Genomic DNA, 22,657 nt, shown 5'->3' on the forward strand with positions numbered 1-22,657 from the left:
CTTTAGTTTTTTATGCTATGTCAGTGTTTTACATGCAGTAATTCTCCTGGTATGTTGGATTAGCCCTGATTAAATTGCATGTTGCTATTAAGGAATACATTGTGCTGGTAAACTGAATACTCTCTCTCCCTGTAATTTGTGATAATCAGTGCAGCAGTTGAAGGTTGAAGAATAAGATTCAGGTTGCAGCTTGTGACCATCTCCCCTGCAAGCATGCCGCTGCTGGTCTTTCCTTGCATAGTTCACGTGTGGAGTTTATTTTTAACAAATGGTGTCCTTTAGGAAAGATCTCTGGAGACCAAGGAGAGATCTCTGGAGGGTATACGTTTAGGAAGCCGGCCATCTCAATGCCAACAGCCGGCTTCCCAATTACTTAATCCTGGCGAGGGTTAAATGACAGGTGTCTAAATGTAGATGCCTGTCATTTTACCGACGCTGGACCGGCGCCCGGCATCCTGATCGAACTGATGCCGGGCGCGACAGCCGCAGGGGGGGGGGGGTTAGGGGCTCCCGGGTGGGACTTAGGGTTAGGCTAGGGGGAGGGGGGGTTAGGTTTAGGCACTTAGAGGGGGGATTAGGGTTAGGTATGGGGGGGTAGGTTAGGGTTAGGCACCCAAAAGGAGGGTTAGGGGGTAGAATTAGATTAGCTTATACTAACCTTTAGGATGATCAGGATTTCCCCCTCTGTCGGGCTGACGTTGCCGGGATTTGAACCGCGGTGAATCATACCGAATGCCTCTGGAGACTGAGGGGAGACTGTGTGTCCTGAGGAAGGGGAGTCTCTTCCTGAAATGTTGAGTAAAGTACTTAGTTTTTCACTGCAAGTAATAATGCATTTAAAACTGAGAGTGCTGGATCAATTGTGGATATATAAATTATATATCTATCTATCTATCTACATTGCTTTTCCTATATATTTTGTCGAGATTCTGATTTTCTGTGTGTGGATTTACAGCAGTTGATAGATTGACATGTTATAATAACAACTACCCCCACAGCCCAAATCTTTACACTTGTTTATGGACCAATTGATGCCCCACCACCAAAGTAGCTCCACCCACATTATACAGAGCTCCACCCACCTCTACCACACATCCCAGGTGGGGTGGGTGGGTCCTGACTATTTTGTCAGTACCGGGCCCCATAATTTCTGATGGCGGCCCTGGTGTTGCATAGTGTACACACCAGTGGATGCCCCTAGACAACAAACAGCCAAAATGATTAACCAGTGGAGTGGTTTATTGATAGTAGATTCAGTACAGCTTTATACACAGTTATACACACTGCTTATGTGGAGCAGAGCTTGAGTGAAGTAGGGTGTCATAAAGATCTCCAGCCACTGAATGTATATGGGTAGCAGGTAGAGGTACAGGCTTCAGTGCAGTGTGGCTTCAGTAAACTATCAGGCCTCACAGAGAGAAGTGTAAGACTTGTATCTCCCACTGTGGCACTCTAACGCAGTGAACAAGATGGCGCTGTGCATGCGCAGTACTAAGTTCGATGGCCATCTTGGTAAGGGAGTGAAGCCTCCCTGGAGGTTCCAATATGGAGTTTGCACATGAGATCGCAGCAGCGATGCATTTGCCTCCATCTGGCAGTTTTTCAGCTGTTTCCAAAATCACTGCTTGATAAATCTCGTGGGCTACATTTTTTATTAATGTAAAATTGAGATGGTGATTTGTGTTGCAACAGCTTCTACATTTTCAAATGTACAGCGGTCTTGTAGCAGGCTTGTCTTTAGTAAAACTTGTAGTTTTAAAACTGCAAAAAAACCACTGGAAAAATGGTGGGGTTCACACACCTCCTATTCGTATATTTTCCTTGTTATCACAAATGTTATACCAAATTGTAGCTAACTCTTGGGAAGAGATCTGCCAGCTGGCAAGGTAAGAATCCAAGAAATGTAAAAATGCACTACAATCGGATATGGATTCCTTGCATGAAAATTCTGTTATTAATTAGATCTAAAAAAACAAATAAAGACTCATTTAAATTTGCACTTTTAACTTACAAGACGCACCTAGAAAACTGTATGTGCATTAATAGAGTAGTTTATAGATGTGCCCTCATACATCATTACTGAAGTTGGCCAAACAGCCCCTCTCGACATGCCAGGTCCCTCTGTTAGCAGCGGGTATCGTTTTGCATCTTTTCTTGTAGAAAATTAATCGACTCTTGTGTATGATAACTGTGTGTGACTGAGTCTCTGGGGTATATTTACTAAAGTGCGGGTTTATAGAAGTGGAGTAGTTGCCCATACCAACCAATCAGATTTTAGCTATTATCTTCTGGAAGATGCTAGATAACTGATAAGTAGAATCTGATTGGTTGTTATGGGCAAAACCTCCACTTCTCCACTTCTATAAACCCGCACTTTAGTGAATATACCCCACCAAATCTATATTCGAAGTGCTATGATACAGCGCCCACTGCTTTTTCCACACCAAGTTCCATTGTGCTTCACATGCAGACTCAGTTTCACACAGCTATACAAGTGTTGCATATCATATTAATCAGTGCAGTGTCCTGGTGCGTCCTAGTCACATCACACTGCGACTTAGGCCCGTATTCAAGTAGAAGTGAAAAGCTGAGATCCGCGAAAAAGTATCGCCGATTGCGACTTTTCGCCAGGCGGAAACTTATCTCCGTGTTCAATTCCATCCGCTTTTCGCATAAGCGAAAACGCAATGCAATATAATAGGCGAAAAACATTCACCTCTGAATAGGTAGAGAAAAAAAGTGCAACATCACTATTTAGGGGTGCAAAGGTGGGGAAAACACTCAGCACCCTTGGGACAGCCCCCCTAAATCTAACTGCATAAAAAAAAAAAAAAAAAAAAAAGAAGAGGAACACCCCAAAAAAACACTTTGAAAAAGGGGGTGAAAAAGTGCAAAGTGGGGGTACAAACTTAAAAACTAGCAAAATAAAAAATTTTGTCGGCCTTTTGGGGGGACTTTTGGTTGCAGCCCAGCACACGCTGCTGTGTGATGGGCTGCACTGGGAGACTGCTCACGGCTGCCTGTAGGGGGAGCGATCACACTAGCTATGCGCTGGGCTGAGGGGCTCACAGTGTCCCCCGCCCCAGCGTGCAACATCGCTTTGTGGCGCTGCAGAAAATGCTTTTTTCTCCTAAGGGGGCTTTTTTCTCCTAAGGGGGCGTACCCAGGCTCGACATGGCTATTGGCTCGCTTGGGCAACAGGGCCCGGTACACAGAGAGGCATGGCCAGTCCGGGTTGGCATGGTCATGGTCCCACTTAAATAATATGTTCGGTGTCTCGAAGCAGTACAGGGGACTCCGGTGGTCGCAAAGAGGGATGTCCCCCTTAGTAGTAGCTGCACCCACAGGATAGCAGTGAGGAGTGGATGTGCTCATGCCCCCCCCGTTCTTAGGTCCTCCTTACTGCTGTACAGAGGGCGCTAGCAGCTGCACAGGGGGACGATGTCCCCTTTAGAATTTCTCAGCAAATCTCCTCTGCTGAAACAGTCCACTGAAAGCGGCTGTCACTCACACACATATTTACATAATAAGGGACAGAGCTACACTGCACAGTATGATCTGCGGAAGGACACACAGTGTAGGGTCCCCCTGCCATCACATTAACCATTAACATTAATTGTATCCCCCTTCCTGAGTAACAACTGCTCTTCCCCGCACCACTGGTGGTGGTGAGTGTGGGGGTAATTGTGTAACAATAATCATGTTCTTTACAGTGGGACTACAGGACCCAGCAAGCCTTTCTCTGCATGCCGGCACTGATGGAACAACAAGTACCAGCATGCCTGGACATTAAGGGCCCATTGGCACTTGTAGTCCATCTGCAAAGAAAATATTTAAATAGATTCAGGACACTTTTTGTTTTAGTCATTTATTGACCTATAACTTCACCTGGAGGGCAACGTCCTCTAAGCTCTTTTGCATGGCTGACGCCCCCAGGACGTCCGGTGTCTTCTGTCTTCAGGAGCTCTTGCCTGCTCCCTCCCTGCCATCAGAATGCCATTTGCTGCCTTGCACTGGCTCATATTAGCCAGCCCAAGAGGGCGGGGTGATGATACCGGTCACCATGATTGGCTCGCTGCGACCATCTTGAATTTCAAAAATGGTGCCACAGAACAATTTGTGAAATAGGATATGCTGCCATTGTGCCCGTAGGGCAGCAGTGGAAACCCACTACTGCTGCCCTATGCCCGTTGCCAAACTCTGCAGTAATGGCTGATGGGGACTGGATCCTCCAGAATCCAGACCCACTACAATCCCCGCAGTCCCTGCATCGGCAGACGGTGCCAGGATCCCACCGGATCCGGTCCCACCATCATGCCCAGCTGCAGCAGCTATTAAGTCAGGCAGTGCCACTGACGCTGGCATGTACCTGTCTGACAGCTGCTGCAGATGGTTTCCTGGCTGCTGGGACCGGAAAACGGTCACCAGCTCCGGTCCCAGCAGCCACACACTTCAGTATTATTGGTCAGTGGTCGGGTCTCCAGGTTTTTAAGCATATTTAAAAACCAGAAGACCCGACCAGGTAAAGAGGATCTGGTGAAAGGATCGGTCGGTGGATGGTTCACAGTTGTCGGACCAACTGGTCGGTCGGTGGGCGGATCTCCTGAGGATCAGATAAGTGTGTACCCAGCTTTAAAGTTAAAATTAAGTGCAAAGAGGAGAACTGAAGTTCCCCTCTAAGCACTATTGACAATCTGCCCATTTTGAGTTCACCTGTGGGACTGATGATTAGTCCCGCATGACCCACTCCGCTGCACTCTGCATAAGGTGGGGCAAAAAAAAAAGGGAGCCACACCAACTACCAGTGAGTCCTGACCAGCGATGTATGGAAGTGTTTGAAAGGGCAGTTGATATGACTCCCCATTTTGAATTTTGAACTGTGCTGCAGCCTCACCTCTGGAGCCTCCACTAGTTATTACCACTAGGCTGGTGGGGTTATTGCCACTGGGGTTCTTAATGCTTCAATGGCTACATAAGGGAAGTGGTGTATATGGGATGGGGGTACCACTGGGAGTTCTAATTCCACTGGGAAGGAGGGGGGTCTATTGCCTCGGGGGGTGGTGAGGTAATGTTATTTTATAAATGGAATACTTTCTTGATCCCAACAGCGGGGATTCCGTCATTCACAATGCTGACACCGGAATCATTACACTTATTGGAATACTGGAGCAAGGCATCCCGACCCCCGGGATCCCAAATGTAAGTACCAGGGTTAGGGGGAGCATTAGAGGTTAGGATTTAGGCAATAGCAGGAGGGTTAGGTTCAGGCACTAAGGGAGAGGTTAAGTTTAGGCACCTGGGAAGAAGTGTTAGGGGTAGGTTTAGGGGTTAGGTTACGACTTACAGCCGTCGGGATGGTAACCTGGTCAGGATGCCGACATCGGGATTCTGACCGCTGGGATCCCGAGTGCCAGCATCCCGTACTCAACCCTTTGGGAACCTATGGATCATACCCAAAACACATTTTCTTCAAGTAAAATATTTAAATAATTTTTTAAAAATGTGTTTTTAACTTAATAAAGTATAAAAAATAGAACATTTCTGAATGATTTTTAGAAAAAAAAATTAAATATTTTGGGGAAAGGGGGCCTGGATTGCACACCCTAGCTCTTTTTAATGGGATGTGCTACATAGCTGAGACTTAATATTACAACATAGAAACAAGAAAAACCAGATGCACCATATAACCATTAATAATTATGCATGATATGCAAGGTTTTTGCCATAAATTTGGCCCCATAGTGTTAAGGACTTACCCGATGAAGTTACCTTGACGATGGCGGGTAAGCTCATAACTTTGGCCAAATTTATGCCAAAAACCTTGCATATTCTACATAATTATTAATGGTTGTATGGTGCATTTGGTTTTTCTTTTTTCTATGTAGAAAAAATATTAGCCAATTAAGTGTGTAAATGAAAATTATTGCACTCAGTGCGCCTGATTCAGCACGGATCGCAAGTCTGCAATTGCCCGCACCTGCTCGCTGCAAAAATATGCAAATGAACGCAATTACAGTGCAATCACAGCACTATACCAAGATGCCCACTACTGTATAGAGCCGCTTACTTCCCATTACATACATCCGCAAGTCAGCGAAAACATCGGTAACAATGAGTAACATCGGACCCATACGCAGAGTTGTGGTAAGGCTGACCCTGACTCACAAACTGAGAAACTTCCTGTTGCCATCTAGACCCCTGGCTGTGTATGCCGTCACAGGGGCTTATTTATGCACGCCCCTGTAATTGCGTTCAAACGCACTGGCATGTCTGCATTCCTTTGACCACCCCCCCTCTCCACCCCCAAACGGTGCTTCCTGTCAATCATTTCTTTGTGACGCTGCATGTCCGCTGCGATTGCATATCCGATTGCAGTGGCCGGCTTGCACACGCGCACTGCAATGCATACTCATGCGCAGAACGCAAACATCGAACGGTTGCGTGCATCCGCAGCATTGTGATCCGACCTGAATCGCTGCTGCAATTCAGTTTGCTTGCAAAATAGTACGCTAATGGTCTCTACAAATGGAGAGCCTATGCTGTTTCAGAATGAGCGTCGCATCTAAGATGCCAGGGCCTCTCCAGCTGTGTACGATTTTGCAGAGATTCACTAGAGCACACCCAGAAAATGGTCTCAGCATACCTGCATTTTTCTAGTCTCTTCTGTTACCTCCCCAAATGCTGTCACCTGTCACTTACTTTGTGAATAAATTCTCTCTGCAACTGCCGTCACTAACCATTCGCTGAGTAGGGCAGCAAAAAAAATCGCTCCACTGCTTCATCGACAATTAAATTATAATAACTATTGTATAACTAATTATAGAAGGCTAAGTAATAAACATGTCAGAATTTCTTCAACAGGGAATTTTATTCTACATTTTCATATTAGAAAGGAATGATACTACACAGAGTGTTGCATCTCTTACAACTTTACTGATTTTATATAAACAAAATAGATAAAAATGGACATACTGTAGCTGAATTTTGAAACCGCTAATCAAAGGGCTGATGAACTATATCAATTATTTAGAACAATAAGACAAAGGGGTCTATTTATTAAGCAGTGTTAGGAGACAAAGTGAAATGAGATAAGGTACCAGCCAATCAGCTCCTAACTGCCATTTTTCAAACACAGCCTGTGAGATGGCAGTTAGGAGCTGGTTGGCTGGTACCTTATCTCATTTCACTTTGGGCTCTATTTATTAACATTATTTTGACTAAAATAAAGTGAATACACCCTTTTCATATTATTTTAGTATCACCTACAGTTACTATAGGGCAATTGGAGTAGAATTCGTAAAATTCTACTCCAACCCCTAAGTATCTCTTATTTTTATAAAATCATAATCGCATTTCCCATAATTGTAATGGGAAATGTGATCCGACCAGAGTTACTAAAAATAAAATGTGAAAAAAATACCTAGTGAGGCCCTGTGATTATAACGCCCCACCTGGAGGTGGCGTTATCCAGGGTCTCCCCCAGTTACCGGACTCCTACTCTGCTCTAACGGGGAGAGCAGAGCCGGGAGTCAGTCCCAGTAATCAGCTGTGTGGTCTAAACAGACCGCAAGCTGATTACTGTAAAAAAAAAAAAAATTAACTTACCTGACTCCAGGGACCGGTGGTCGGGGCTCCGGGTGATGTCCTCCCTCTGGTCAGCTGGTCTCCCATAGTGCACTGCGGCCTGGTCATCAGGTGATCGGGTCCCAGTGCAGTATGGGATATCACCTGACCGGAGGGCATGGAGGACATCACCGGAGGCCCGTATCATGCAGGTAAGTGTAATTAAGGGAGGGGAAGGGTCGCAGGGGGGCTCGCGGGGGTGTCCGCGATCGTGGGGGGTGGGGCTTAGCGCCAGGGGCTTAGCGCCGTGGGGGGTAGCAGTGACGGCCGATCGGCGCATGCGCGGGCACTTTGTCACGGTATTTTTTCCGAAAATACCATGACTAGTGTGCGGAGGGGATTCGCAGGGACAGAGCTTTTTCGCAAGCTCTTCCCTGCAAGGGATTTGTAGTAAATCCCTGTGATATTGCCTGAATTCGCAATGCAAATTCAGTCGTTAATATCACACTACAATCTGCATTCAATATGCAGATTGTAGTAAATAGAGCCCAGTTTGTCTCCTAACACTGCTTAGTGAATAGACCCCAAAGGTGTTACTGACTGTATGCTTGAGAAAGAGTGTGAAGCTTCTAGACGATTAATGTTAGAGAAAAACATAACAGCTAGCAAAATGTCATGTTTTTATGTGTCCTCTTATGAACCTGTCATTCTGCATTTCCTTGAATGGTAGAACAAGCTAGCACAGCAGTGCATTGTGGGACACACAGCCAAAGGGCATCTCCTTCTGCCTGACATGTTATGTGTATGCGAATAAAGCAGGAAAGTATGCCCCTTCTATTTAGGGTCGAGATGTATCCCACCCTGTTGAAAGCCAGATACAGTATGTTTGCATCAACTGACAAAGTATGTACAGTCATCAGAACAAGTGCACAACCTGGTGGTGAAATTATTACACTGTACCATCTATATTATTATGAGTCCACAAATTGGTTAAATTATACTCTATTTAGTAAATATGCAAGATAAATGATACAATGTAATGTACATGAAAAAGGACACATTTTTAATAAATCAGTAGATGTATTTATTCACAATCATTTTAAAAACTTTTTTAGCTGAGCAAATTAGGTTAATTATTTTTAAATTTCTACCTAATTGGCTAAACTAATCAAACAGCAAATAAATATTTCAGATGAAAAAAGAGATCCTGCATATCAACACTAACAGACTATTTCACGAAATAGATTTAAGTCAGCAGAAGAGGTATACTGTATATGTATTTTCAGGAACATGTGCTCATTACTTTGTGTGGTATACTGCAGCGCATCTGAGGAGCCTCAAAAGGTGCCTACAAACTTGGCGATGTGCTCACGATCTGACATTGTGTCCGATTTCCCCTTGAACTCTCCCCAGCAGCTCCTGAGCAGTCGTAGAAACGATTTGATGTTAAAAACTGTCCAATGTGACAAACGATCTATCGTGCCTCTATATGCACACCAGAAAGGCAACCATATTTAGATATCTGCATATTGTAGACTTGCATTCTCTTATGGGATTGATGGAGAGACAGAACTAGGTGTGTAATTGTAAACTGAAAACTAGAAGGGCATGTTGACGTGGACGCATCCCCCGATATAACTGTTAGAAGTTGTATCACCTGTGGGTACTAGAGGGTTTTTAAAGATCTAGGACAATGTTAATGATGACCACCAACAGCAATATATTGTCTAATGAGTTGCCTGCAGGGTGCTTGGCCTGGAGGCAGTGTAGCATGTGCCCCCCAGTACAGACCAACATAGAATGTTTTGAGCCACCTACTTATTTCCTTATGTCCAGTTGTGTAGCTGGACATGATCTGGGGCTGACTTTGTGCAGGTTGCAGGGCTCCCGTAGAGACTACAGGAAGTAGAGCCCTGTAGAACCAATATGGTGCCATGGAGTAACGTGGTGGAAGGAAAATGTCAATGTTCTGGCCTCGGAGGCTTATATTCTCTGAATAATGTTGAAGGATCATCTGTGTCCCCACTACTAATTCTAACCCCCAGGTGTATTCCATCCATGTAGTACTGCTTGTGGGCCAATGCTGTGTGCTCGTCCCAGGCTAAAATTTGCTAACCAGCCCCTGTATTGACCTGTCCAGATATATATATATATGTGTCCTGGTTTAGGGGTCTGCCTGTTCGTTCAGGCTAATCTCTTGAACCACTGGACGGATTTTGATGGAGTTTTCACTATTCTATACAGCATAGGCTAAGGTTTTTGAACCATTCATCTGTGTCAAAAGGGAGCGGAGCAGTGACGGTTTTAGTGAGGCAAAATTGCAGAAAAAATATTGCATCAAGCTGCAAGCAAGAGACAATGAGAGCCAATCAGAGATAGCAATGTGCCCTGTTGCTTAGCAGCAGCCTAGAGAGAGGAGGGAGTCAGAGACTGAGCAGGGTCATCTCCGAGGCAGACAGAGAGTGAAAGACAATGAACCCATGAAGATGCCCTGATGCAGACACAGTACCCAGGAAGGAGCCAGGAGAGGCATAACTTTCAGGAATTAAAAAAAAATTATAATAATCAGAACACCATCAAATAATTTCCATTCGATGGTGGCAAACATTGAACCACCACTATTAAATGGTAAAAACACTACCATCAGAACAAAAACATTGATTCCGATGTCCATCCCTACACTGAACCTTCGGCCGCCATTCCTCCAACGTGAAGTGCTCTTTCCCCAGCATGATATTCCCGCCACACGCACTTGTGAACAGGAGGCACCTCTCATGGAAGTCAGCGCTGTTCTTGGACAGGGGCACCACGACTAGGAAGCTCAATAGGAAGACCAGGAAATACAGGGTACATTGTGCAAAGAGGACATTGCTCATCGACATGTTTGAAAGTTGGGGAGGGGTGCGCATGGACACTATGAAAATATACACAGGTACCCCGGCCCTGAGGACATGCTGCTGATAATGCTTACGGTAGCTGTAATACAAATCTCTTATCCATGATCCTCCTGCCCTTCCCAACACATCCCAGCGGCTGTACCCTAGCCATTTGCAGTGTAGCACAGTGGTGGTTGTGGTGACACTGGTGAGATGCAGGGGGCAGGAGTGAGAAGCAGGGGGTGTGATGGGATACAGGTAACTGTCATGACATGGCATAGGTTGTTATGAGATGCAAGGGGCTTTGATGAAATGAAATTGCTCCCATGCGAAATTGGGGCAGTAAACAAAAGTACAGAATGTAATATTATTTGGATTTGCAGAGGTTTATAAATTGCAGCAATTCTTTGACAATTTTGACCTTCAAACCGCTGGATGTAATACCCAGAGATTTGGGTGTTTACTTACGAAGTGGCTGGTTGTAAAACCTGATACTTCTGTTCAGGAAAAGGGACTGAGGCAGTGGAAGCAGAATAATCAATACAGTACACCTAGACAGCATAAGGGAAAGGCATTATGCCCTTTAATGTGTGGATAGGGGGTAAGGGGCTAGAAGGCCAAGGGAAGGATTTGAAAGAATAGAGGGACGAAATGCAGCAAGTGGTGTGGAGGTGGGAGAAACAACAGTGGCACCATAGGCACTAAATGAAATAGGGGACCGGAAACATAAACAGAATTGGCAAATTAGAACCACTTGGCTCATACTGTCTGTCCCTTTTTGAACATTATGGTAACCTCAAACCCTATTTGGTCCTTAGTTCTTTGTAAGGATATCCTTATGTCTATCCCAGGCTTGTTTAAATTGCTCTACTGTATTAGCATCTACCATCTCTGATTGGAAGCTATTCCACTTACTCTCTACCGGTTCTGTGAAGTCATTTTTCCGCAAATTTCCTCTGAACCTACCTCCCACCAGTTTCATGTCCTCGTGTTCTAATACTTCTCTCCCTTTTTAAGAATGTTTCCCTCCTGTACTTTGTCAAAACCCTTGATATAGTTGAAAGTTTCTAATGTGCAGGTCTTATATCTTCTTCGTAGGTAGCGGGGAAGGGCCTGGCTCATGGTGCTGGGGCGGCTAATTGTGATGTCAGACGCCGCTCGATGTGTCTCCGGCTCTCATTCAGTGTCCACTGTCCAGCACAATGGCTCTGTCTGACCTGTCAGCAGCAGAGAGAGGATCTCCCAGTCCGTCCCGGTAAGCTAATGGGGAAAGCTACAGTTGCCTGGTCAAGCACATGACAGCAATACTTCAGTACAGGTGAAGATGAAGGATGACGCTACAGCTGCCTGGTGAAGCTAATGACAGCAAAACTTGGGAACAGGTGTCTGCACTCACATAGGAGGTGGAGTATGAACACTCTCACAAGCAGGGCCATAGAGAGTGATGTCGGGCCCGTGTACTGTATGGGGATTGGCCTAATCATGCAGGAGTGGCCACACATCCTACAAAAAGTATGAATAATAGTACTTGTGGTACCACAATGCACACCACCCAGTGGGACGCCGTGCATCCCACTGCCAGGGGCAGATCCAGGAAGGGGGATGGGTGATTTACTGCGATTGCTTTTCCCCCTCCCCCGCACATCAGGTGCAAGCAGAGGAGACTGCTGCTGAGCTCAAATATATAAATAAAAGCGCTGAATGTCAGAGTTCAATCATTTAATAATTTAATACACATTAAATAAAAAAATTATAAAACCACACAACTGGTGTATTAGACATAAAAACACATTAATTTTAAAATAAATTAAATATACGAATGGCTCACATCAGATATCACTGCAGTGTTAGAATGATTAATTCTCCATGCATGTATTAGTAAGATCAGTGGTACATTCACCTGCTGTTAGTTTACAAAGTCTTTATATTATTAGTAAACTGCAATAATTATATTACTTAGATCCACAATATTAATGTCCAATCTTTATCCATGCCAACAATAAATGAGTTAAACTTTGTTTCAAAGTTCTGATTGGCCAGCAATAAAAGTATCCTTTAGGTCAGTGGTTCTCAAACTCGATCCTCAGGATTCCACACAGTTCATGTTTTCCAGGTCACCTCGCAGGTGCATAGGTGTATTCATTACTCACTAACACATTTTAAAAGATCCACAGGTGGAGATAATTATTTCCCTTGTGATTCTGTGAGGAGACCTGGAAAACATGCACTGTTTGTGGTCCTGAGGACCGAATTTGAGAACCTGTGCTTTAGGTCCTAGTTTGTACCAAGGCGTATGTTTACCTCCTAGCTGCTGGTAAAGCCATTTAATGCAGCTTATTAGAAGGGTCCAAGTTTTACACGCCATCCACCTCCAATAGACCTTCCCGGATTAGGGACACAGATTACCGGCTTGCTGTGTAACAATCAAAGCTCCTTGATGCGTTTTCCGCCTCTTAAAATTCGTCAGCGGCTTCCTCAGAAGACCTTTTGTCATTTTCTTATTTAATGTGTATTAAGTGATTGAACTCTGGCAAACAGTGATTCTTTTATTATATATTTTAACTATTGTCTTTTAAGGTTTAAAAAATCCCCTCATTAGAGGCCGCAGGCTGTCAGATTAATTTACAGAAGTATTGGCATCAGGTTTGTTCTGATATATTAATTTTTTTGCTGTTGAGCTCAGTGGCAGCAGTCTCACTGGACCCACTGCAGCCTAGCACACAGCAGCGTGCACTGGGCTGGGGAGAGACGTTGCTGCTGCTGACAGGTTAAGAGGGGGCGGAGGACCTCCATCATGCCTGGTCCTAGGTAATTTGTACCATCCGCTCCCCTGGTCACAGGCCATCTTAAAGAGCACAGATGAAGAGAAGGGGGATGCTACCGATGTCTGGTGAAGCTAATAACAGCAATATTTAGGCACTGGTGAGCGTACTTACTTAGACTGATGTAGATGGCACATTGTTATCATTCCTGCCATCTGCAAAGGCTACATCTGGGGTTCACCACATGCCACACTTCATCTGGTGTAGAACTACACAAGTCGGCATGACCATACATGCCACGGTACATGTGTTTGTGTGGTTGTGCACACGCCTTCTTCCATCCACAATCTCTGACAGAAACTCCTAAGTCAGAGGTTCCCAAACTCAGCCCTAAAGGCACCCTAACAGTCCAGGTTTTAAAGATATCCATGCTTTACCATAGGTGACTTAACTAGTACAGAGTCAATTTAATTTAACCAACTGTGTCCAACCATGGATATCTCTAATACCTGAACTGTTGGGGAGCCTTGAGGGAACCTTTGTCCTAAGTGCTCAATCTGACTTTAAGCACACAGCTGTCCCAAACACTTCCTCAGACTCCTCAACTACTGTACCACAGAAGAGAGACTAGAGGATTATTCCATATGGTAATGAAAGCAATGAGTTTATCATGAGAGTACCCTTTAATCAAACTTCAGGTCTCCACTTGATGCCAGCACTGGGCTGAGGTACAATGCCAGCTACGGACAGACTCTCCAACATGACCCCTTCCATCTTGTACACAATGCTCTGTTCCTGGACTTCCCACCTAGTTTATGATTGCAGCCACCTGTGGTGAAACACCCTTCTCATCAATTAACTAGTTCAACACATGTGACGGCAATCATAAATTAGGTGGGAAGTCCAGGAGGAGAGCATTATGTACCTAATGGAAGGTGTCATGATGGAGAGTCTGTACAGTCAGTTCCGGACAGGAAATATTTGCCTGCCACGGGCAGTTCCAAGGAATGATACAAATAGATTTGCCTTAACAGGTGTCCCTGTGAAAAATCCATATTGTTTTTTTTTTTTTCAACTAGCTGAAATACTCAACATTGCCCAGGTTTAAATCTTCAAGTTAAACAAAAAGAAATAAACCCCAATGCTCCCTATAGGAATAAGCAGCTCTATTTAATACACACCTAAGTGTGTGCAAACAACAATGATAAGAAAGAGCGCTAACATTTAAAAAAAAAAAAAGCAATGATATGTAAATAAACTAAATAGCAGCATCATGAAATAAATAAATCATAAAAAATTATAAATAATTGAAAATAAATAAACAGAGCAAGATAAAATAAAATGATGATAACCACCAATGGCTGTAGAAACACATCAACATATCCCGACAGTTTAGATGTAAGGAAATGTATCCCTGAAACGATAGGGCGTCCGGGTGGGTTGGTTAAATCCTTGTGAATTTTTGGGATCTGGTAAAAGACCGGAATTCTTGGTGACTCAATATTTAAAAATTCAAATTCTTGTTTAGACGGTATGCCTATATGTAATCCCTCTTCTAAATGTTTCATAAGTTCCCTCATAAAATCTTCCGTCGGATCTTGTTTCTGCAATATACTTATCCTTGTCCATCAGGATTAAACCTCCACCTTTATCCGCACTTTTTAGTAAAAAGTTTTTATTTTGTTTAAATTCTTTCAAAGCTCTCTACTCAGCCTGGGTGATGTTTAGTTTTATTTTAGGCTTGTCTGGCAGTTTCTCAATATCTTTTTCAACCAGTCTTTGGAAAGTTTCTAAGATAGGCCCCTTCGTATGGTATGGAACAAAGTTACTTTGGGATTTGAACGAAGTGTGTTTCAAGCTGTTTGTTTTTATTAGTACTCCTTGTTGTTCTCTTAATACGGGTTCTTTCATACAGTATTTTTTCAAACATATTTTTCTCATAAATTTATAAAGGTCTATAGACATTTCAAATTTGTTTAGACCTGCCTGCAGAGTAAGTTTCAGCCCTTTTAGCAGTATACTCATTTAATCTTTTGTTAGTTTCAGTGAACTGAGGTTAAAGATCCCTTCTGACTTGGTAGCTGTATGTTCCTTCCTTTTAGTCCCTTTTCCTCCTCTCTTTCCTCTTTTGTTATGTTTCTTTCTTATTTCTTCTTTTTTGTTTGGGATATGCATTGCATTGGTTCTATATCTTCTATTCCCAGAAATTCTAAAAACTCCTCTGTGGAATCCACTGACCGGCTGTAAGACGCTTGGTGCAGGACAGAACACCGGACGCGGGATCCCTGCACATTTTTACCATATGTGACAGCAGCCGGAGAACTAGTGCAAAGATAGGGAAAGTTTGAAACCCTGCAGTCTCTATTTACAGGACTTAAACACACACTGTCTCAAAGGAGCTATAAACGGATTATTGAAGAACCTTATCAGGTTCTATTTTTTAACACTTTATTTGTGCTTATCATCATTTTATTTTATCTTGCTCTGTTTATTTATTTTCCATTATTTATCATTTTTACAATTTATTTATTTCATACTGCTGCTATTTAGTTTATTTACATATAATTGCATTTTATTTATATTTTTATTTTAGCGCTCTTTCCTTTCTTAAATCTTCAAGTTATTAAGTTTTGTTATGTGATGTTATCCAAATCCATCCAGTGGAAGGCCCAGACCAGGCTCCCTGGGCCAAAGTTCTGCCCGCCGCACTCCGCACTGAGGTCTGACCGGGACTTCAACAACTCAATTGGACATTCCTAACCAATTGCCACCCCTCTGTTAAGTTTTAACCCAAATCCATCCAGTGGAAGGTTCTGCCCAGCGTACACCAACAGGGGATGCGACCGGGACCTCAACCCCCTAATGTGTCTTCTGGGATCCAATATTACCACTATGTGAAGTTTTCCTTCAAATTATGTGATGTCGTCCATATCCGTCCAGTGGAAAGCCCAGAACAGACTCCCCAGGTCAAAGTTCTGCTCTGCACACTCTGATATGAGGTCCGACCGGGCCCCAACCACTCCATTAGGCATCCAGACCAATTTCCACCCCTCTGTGAAGTTTTCATTCATATCCATCCAGTTGAAGGCCCAGAATAGGCTCCCCGGGTCAAAGTTCTGCCTGGCGCACTCCGGCGTGGGATCCGACTGGGACCCAAACCCCCCTAGTGTGTCTTCTGGGATCCAATGTTACTCCTCTGAGATGTTTTTATCCAAATCATTCCGTGGAAAGATCAGAACAGGCTCCCTGGGTCAAAGTTCTGCCCAGTGTACATCAACAGGAGGTCTGACCAGGACCTCAACCCCATAGTATGTCCGCTGGGATCCAATGTTACCAATCTGTGACGTTTTCGTCCAAATCCATCCAATGGAAGTCACAGAACAGACTTCCTGGGTCAAAGTTCTGCTCGACGCCATGAAATCCGACAGGGCCCAAACCACTCCATAAGGCATCCCAGACCAAGTGCCACCCGTCTGTGAAGTTTTCATCCAAATCCATCCAGTTGAAGGCCCAGAACAGGCTCCCTGGGTCAAAATTCTGCCCGGCGCACTCCTCCGTGAGGTCCGACCAGGACCCCAACCCCCTAGTATGTTGTCTGGAATCCAATGTTACAAATCTGTGAAGTTTTCGTCCATATCCAGTCAGTGGAAGACTCAGAACAGGCTTCCTGGGTCAAAGTTTTTCCCAGCCTACATCAACAGGATGTCTGACCGGGACCTTAACCCCCCTAAAACCTGTCCAGGATTCAACTGGACCACCTTGAGGTGATTTCGGCCCAATCGGTGCAGGGGTCTCCGAATGCATAACCGGACACACAACAAATATACCAATGAATTGTATATATATATATATATATATATATATATATATATATATATATATATATAAGATTGCAACCTACTTATCATAATATGGAGAAAAACCTGAATGATTTTACATTAGTATCTGAGGTAAGTTGGTCATCAAATCAAGGATTTCTCATTCCCTCAGAAAAATATCTTTCTTAGATGAGGGAGTAGTGGACACTGATGTAGCCTTTGCTTTGTTTTTTATGTCAATTTTAACAATATATGAGGAAAGAAGTGTGTCAGTCAGAAAGACTGAAACTGCATCCTCCATCAGTAAGCGCTGAAGAAAAACCTGATTCAGTGAGCAAGTGCCGGACTGGCAATCTGACAAATATTAGAGGGGCCGACGGCCTGATTGGCCAGTGCGGACAGAAAGCCTGGCCGAGCAACTTTGGCCTACAGGCGTTCTGCTCGGCCTTCATGCAGAGACACGGGGGCAATACAAGGGGTGCAAATACATTTTGCATACAGAGTAAATAGTGGCTGCTGTTGCATGTAGCCCACAAATTCTGGACAGATTTTTCTTACACTACAATTTAGAGTTTAGCTTGGACACACCTCTCTCCACTTTAAATTTGTCTATACGTTTTACATCCGCTCCACCTGCAGTGTATCATAGTTTTACCAAGACAAAAATATATATTTTTTTACTGCTTTGTTCCCAACTCTGGGCCTGATTCAGAGATGTACGCTAATGCCACCATCGCAGCTACAAATATGTACACAGCGGCTGTGCAAAAATGTGCAAATGCCACAGTCGCCGAGATTTGTATTGAGATGCCTACCAGCGTCTTTGCAAATCAAAGCAGCAGCGTGCAAAGACGCAGCATTGGTTGCAGATCAGTCAATTGTCGGACTTATGAGTAATCCTATTGTCGCGTAGAATCGCCACCGAAACAAAAACACTGGAGTCATTGTCACTCCGCACAGTATCTCACAGGCTGGAAATAGTTGCAACACGCCTAGTTTGTGTCATCCCCTCTCTGTTCAGTCATCGTTTGAGTCATCCCCTCCCTATTCAGTCATCGCTTGAGTCACCCCCTCCCTATTCAGTCATCGCTTGAGTCACCCCCTCCCTATTCAGTCATCGCTTGAGTCATCCCCTCTAACGGTCCCTTCCTGACAATCAATTTGCAAATAAAACCTTACTGCGAGCAACATCAATAATGAAACTTGACACATGCTCAGTGAGACTCAGACGCATGCGCAAAGCACTGATTATCTCTCAACTGCATAAACATCAGCACCGCATCCATCTCTGAATCGGTAACTATATAGTGAACCAATTTAACTTCAGAACAAATCGATAGTAAAAACAATTAAACAATTGTAGAAACTTCTTAACTCTAAGTGGCATATTCAGTTAGGTGCGAAAAGTCCAGTACTTTTCGCCGACATCACTGGTTTTCCATTCGAAAAAGTATCGCGTTCGTCCCCGCTTATCCCCGTATGCAATTAGGAATCGGCGAAAACGTGACCCGACGAATTCGGACCTGGCGAAAAGTCCTGTCAGATTTGTGGAAATCAGCCTGACACCCCCCAAAAGATGCACAGTGGCGGAACTCCCGGAGACAATGGAGTCATTTGCCGCCACTACTACACTACTGTGGGCACTGTATAAAAGGAACTGCATAGTGGGGCGGCGGCAGCTGGGACTGGCATAGGTGCTGGGTGAGTGGGAGGGCACCAACATTTATCTTGCCTCCGGGCACCTGGGATGAAGTTACGCCACTGCTGCTGAAGGTATATGGGGTACTTAAATGTTCTCAATAGCGTCTTTGCAGAAGTGGTGAAGAATAGCATTTAGCAGGTTTTTTTGCAGAAAATAAGTAGTCCCAGCAAATTTGGGGTACATGAAAATGGGTGCAAGCATATTTTAAAGTTGCTAAAGTGAAGTTTTAAAAACGTAAAAAAAACACCTTCCGCAAGCACCTGCAATTTTAAAATCACCTGGGGCATACTTGGGGACCCCCCTGGAGTCTATTTCACTAGTTTTTAAGTTTGCCCCCCAAAGGGCATATTGTTCCACACTAAACATGGAATACACTAAGAAATTAACCTTCTATAGTATTTATTAGTTATGAGATAACATGGTATAATAGTTATATTGTTGTGGCACAAGAATTATTTATGAGATTTTTAAGGTAATTTTTTAGAATTATTTAAAGAGTGATTTTGGATTTATTCTACTCAGAGAAAGTCATTAAGGGGCCTATTTATCAAATATGTGCAGCATATTCCCCAAAAACACCTGTTTTCAGGGGTACCTGCAAATATTAAAGATCCCCGAATGTACGAAGGAGGGACCGCAGCAGCAGATATCCCCATAGATGGCATTAGCCATTATAGTCTATTAGCTACATTCAGCAGAAATTACCGGGAGAGGTTTCCTCTGGAAACCTCCCCGATAATGGGCGCTGTACATGCGTGGTCAGCAGACTGCACATGTGCAGAGCAGCATTGGCTCCCAAAGAGGAAGTGAAATTATCGCTTTCGCGACCATTGTACTTCATACGCATGTGGTGCGCATCTTGTTGGGAAATGTGTGTACTTGAGTAAATAATTGGTTGAAGTATAGAAGGCAAAGGGTCATATTAATTGGCTACAGTTTTTAGTGGTATAACAAAGATCAGTGACATGCAGGGTTTCTAATTGCACTCTATCACATAGGACAATTAGCAAATTGCTGGAAAAGTTCGAGAAACCCACCATTTTAGCAACATCTGAAGTTATTACATCCCAACCAATAAGGGAAAAGAAAGTATTTAAATGGTCTAGAAAATATTGGAAATGTGCTATGGAAATACAATGTAGTGAAATGTGAAAAGGACATCAAGTTTGTAAAGCCCACAACTGAAAAAGGATTGTACTGTAAATGCACAAGTCAAATCCCAAAATATTGGGCTGCTGCATGAAATAAAAACCAGGAAAAATTATTGTAGAAGATAAAGTTACTAATTAGCAGAGTATAGTGGAGTGCATATGGGCAGGTGACCTATCACCAGAGAGACCAGTGAGAGACTCTGGGATCCATAACTTGATAGATGGTATGATGTCAATATATGTACAGTATATATCTACAGACAGTACACCGGGTCCTGAGTGTACAGCATGGGTCTTCAACCTTTGACCCTCCAGCTGCTGTGGAACTACAGATCCCAGGATGCCCTGCCACAGTTTTAGCATGCTGTTATATCAAAATGGTGGCAGGGCATGCTGGGATGTGTAGTTCCACAGCAGCTGGAGGGCCAAAGGTTGAAGACCCCTGGTGTACAGGATGTTAAGTGAGTTGTGCAGCAGAGGCGCTGGTGGAGGCTAGTCCACACATGATACAGCTTAACCAGGTTTCAGGTTTATTTAACCAGGTAGTTTTATTTTTCAAGATAGAGTTTCTGATTTAATAATTTTCTGCCATCTCACACACACAGTTTAAAATGAATAAGCGCAGAACCCATCTTTGTTGTTTCATATTGGTCTAATTATATGGAGTCTTTCACCAGCTCCTAGAGAGATTCTGCAGCTAGAGTTATGAGTAATCTGTATATTTAAGTTGTATAATAGCCAACTAACAGCGCTAAAGCTATTGTAACTGTTGACCATTTGCATGTCGACCATCTGTTTATCTAGACCAGTGGTTCTCAAACTCGATCCTCAGGACCCCACACAGTTTACATTTTCCAGGTCACCCAGCAGGTGCACATGTGTATTCATTACTCACTGACACATTTTAAAAGATCCACAGGTGGAGCTAATTATTTCACTTGTGATTCTGTGAGGAGACCTGGAAACCATGCACTGTTTGGGGTCCTGAGGACAGAGTTTGAGAACCTGTGAGGAAGAACAACAAAGTGGCATAGACACAGGGTTGAACAGATACAATAACAATACTGGAGTGTAAGGGTATTGCAGTGCTGGGCCCTGTAGTGCACCGGACGGCAGGATGTTATATGTCCCTGTGGTCAGTGGCAGTATGCCCTTTATTAATAGCGGTGGTGGTATATGGTACTTGCGGTACTCTGTAGGGCTCTTATGGCTGGGAGTCTCAGAGGCAACATCCAGTCACCTGGAATGTTGAGGAGGAAAGACATGCCAACAGGGCATGGATGTGCAGTAGCCCATATTGGAGGTCAGGCCTCCTGCGGAGCCACGGGCAGGTCCTAGAGACAGTCGGCTCTACTGCTCTATGGATCTGAGGCAGCGCCTCATTCAACAAAAGTGAAAGCTGATTTAATCTGTATCCACATATAAATATGCCAGGAAATTAGTTGTGCAGCAATGGTCTATGCCATGGGTTCCCAACCACGGTCCTCAAGGCACACTAACAGTCCAGGTTTTAAGTATAGCCATAGTTGAGCACAGGTGACTTAATTTGTACCCAAGTTATTTTGATTTAACTATCTGTGCTTAGGCATGGCTATCACTAAAACCAGGACTGTTAGTGTGCCTTGAGGACCGTGGTTGGGAATCACTGATGTACTAGCTACTAAATATATATATATATATATATAAAAGATAAAATTAAAGGACACTAGTCTCTATATGGATTAATAGAATACAAATTTTAAGCACCTAACCTGCTGACCAATACCTAATATATGAACAGTGACACACCAATCCTTAATTATGATATATTGAGTATAAATGCTGGAGATTCAGTTGAAATATTTCAATGCAGATATAGGCTATCTTTCTCCTGAGGTAATTAGTGCTGCGGCTTAGCTCTAGGCCAGGCATTCCCAACCACGGTCCTCAAGGCACACTAATGGTGCATACACACGATCAGATTTTTCCTTCAGATATGAACGATAACGATTTAAAAATCGTTCAGTCGTTCATATCTGAAGGAAAATCGTTCATATCTGACATGCCTGAACGATGGACGATCAACGATGCGCGTTCCCGTTTGTCAGATAACGATATCTGACATCTGATGGGTTTGCAGTCAGACTTGGACGGTTCCATTCATTTTAATGCAGTCAAAAATCGTTCAAATCGACCAATCGTTCAGTCGTTCATCTGACAAGTCTGACAAATCTGACCGTGTGTATGCTCCAGTCCAGGTTTTGAGGATAGCCATACTTGAGCACAGGTGTCTTAATTAGTACCTAAGTTATTTTGATTTAACCATCTGTGCTCAAGCCTGAATATCACTAAAACCTGGACTGTTAGTGTGCCTTGAGGACCGAGGTTGGGAAACACTGTAGTACATGTTTTAGCTAGATAATTGCACGTTACAATTTTCAATAAATGTATAATTGTGATATTAAGATTAAATATACATTATTATTAAATGTTTTTATTTTTCAAGAGAGTTTGATTGAATTATTTTCTGCCATCTCACACATATTTTATAATAAGCCAGAATCCATCTTTGTTGTTTCAAATGGTCAACAGTGTCAGATGGATGCTAATTAATAGGTTTACATGGACTTAAGTAGACAGGGTCAAAAGGTTGTTATAGAAAAGGTCAACACATGGTTTTTCATGAATTTAGGGTTAGGCACTTGGCAGAGGGTTAGGCTGCAGAAGGGGACAATTAGGTGGGAGAGTTAGGGTTAAAATAGCAAATAAACATGTGACAACCTTTTGTGTGTCGACTTTTTGAACG

Source organism: Taudactylus pleione, unplaced genomic scaffold, assembly GCF_031769625.1.
Source record: "Taudactylus pleione unplaced genomic scaffold, aTauple2 ptg000560l, whole genome shotgun sequence".
Lineage (NCBI taxonomy): Eukaryota > Metazoa > Chordata > Amphibia > Anura > Myobatrachidae > Taudactylus > Taudactylus pleione.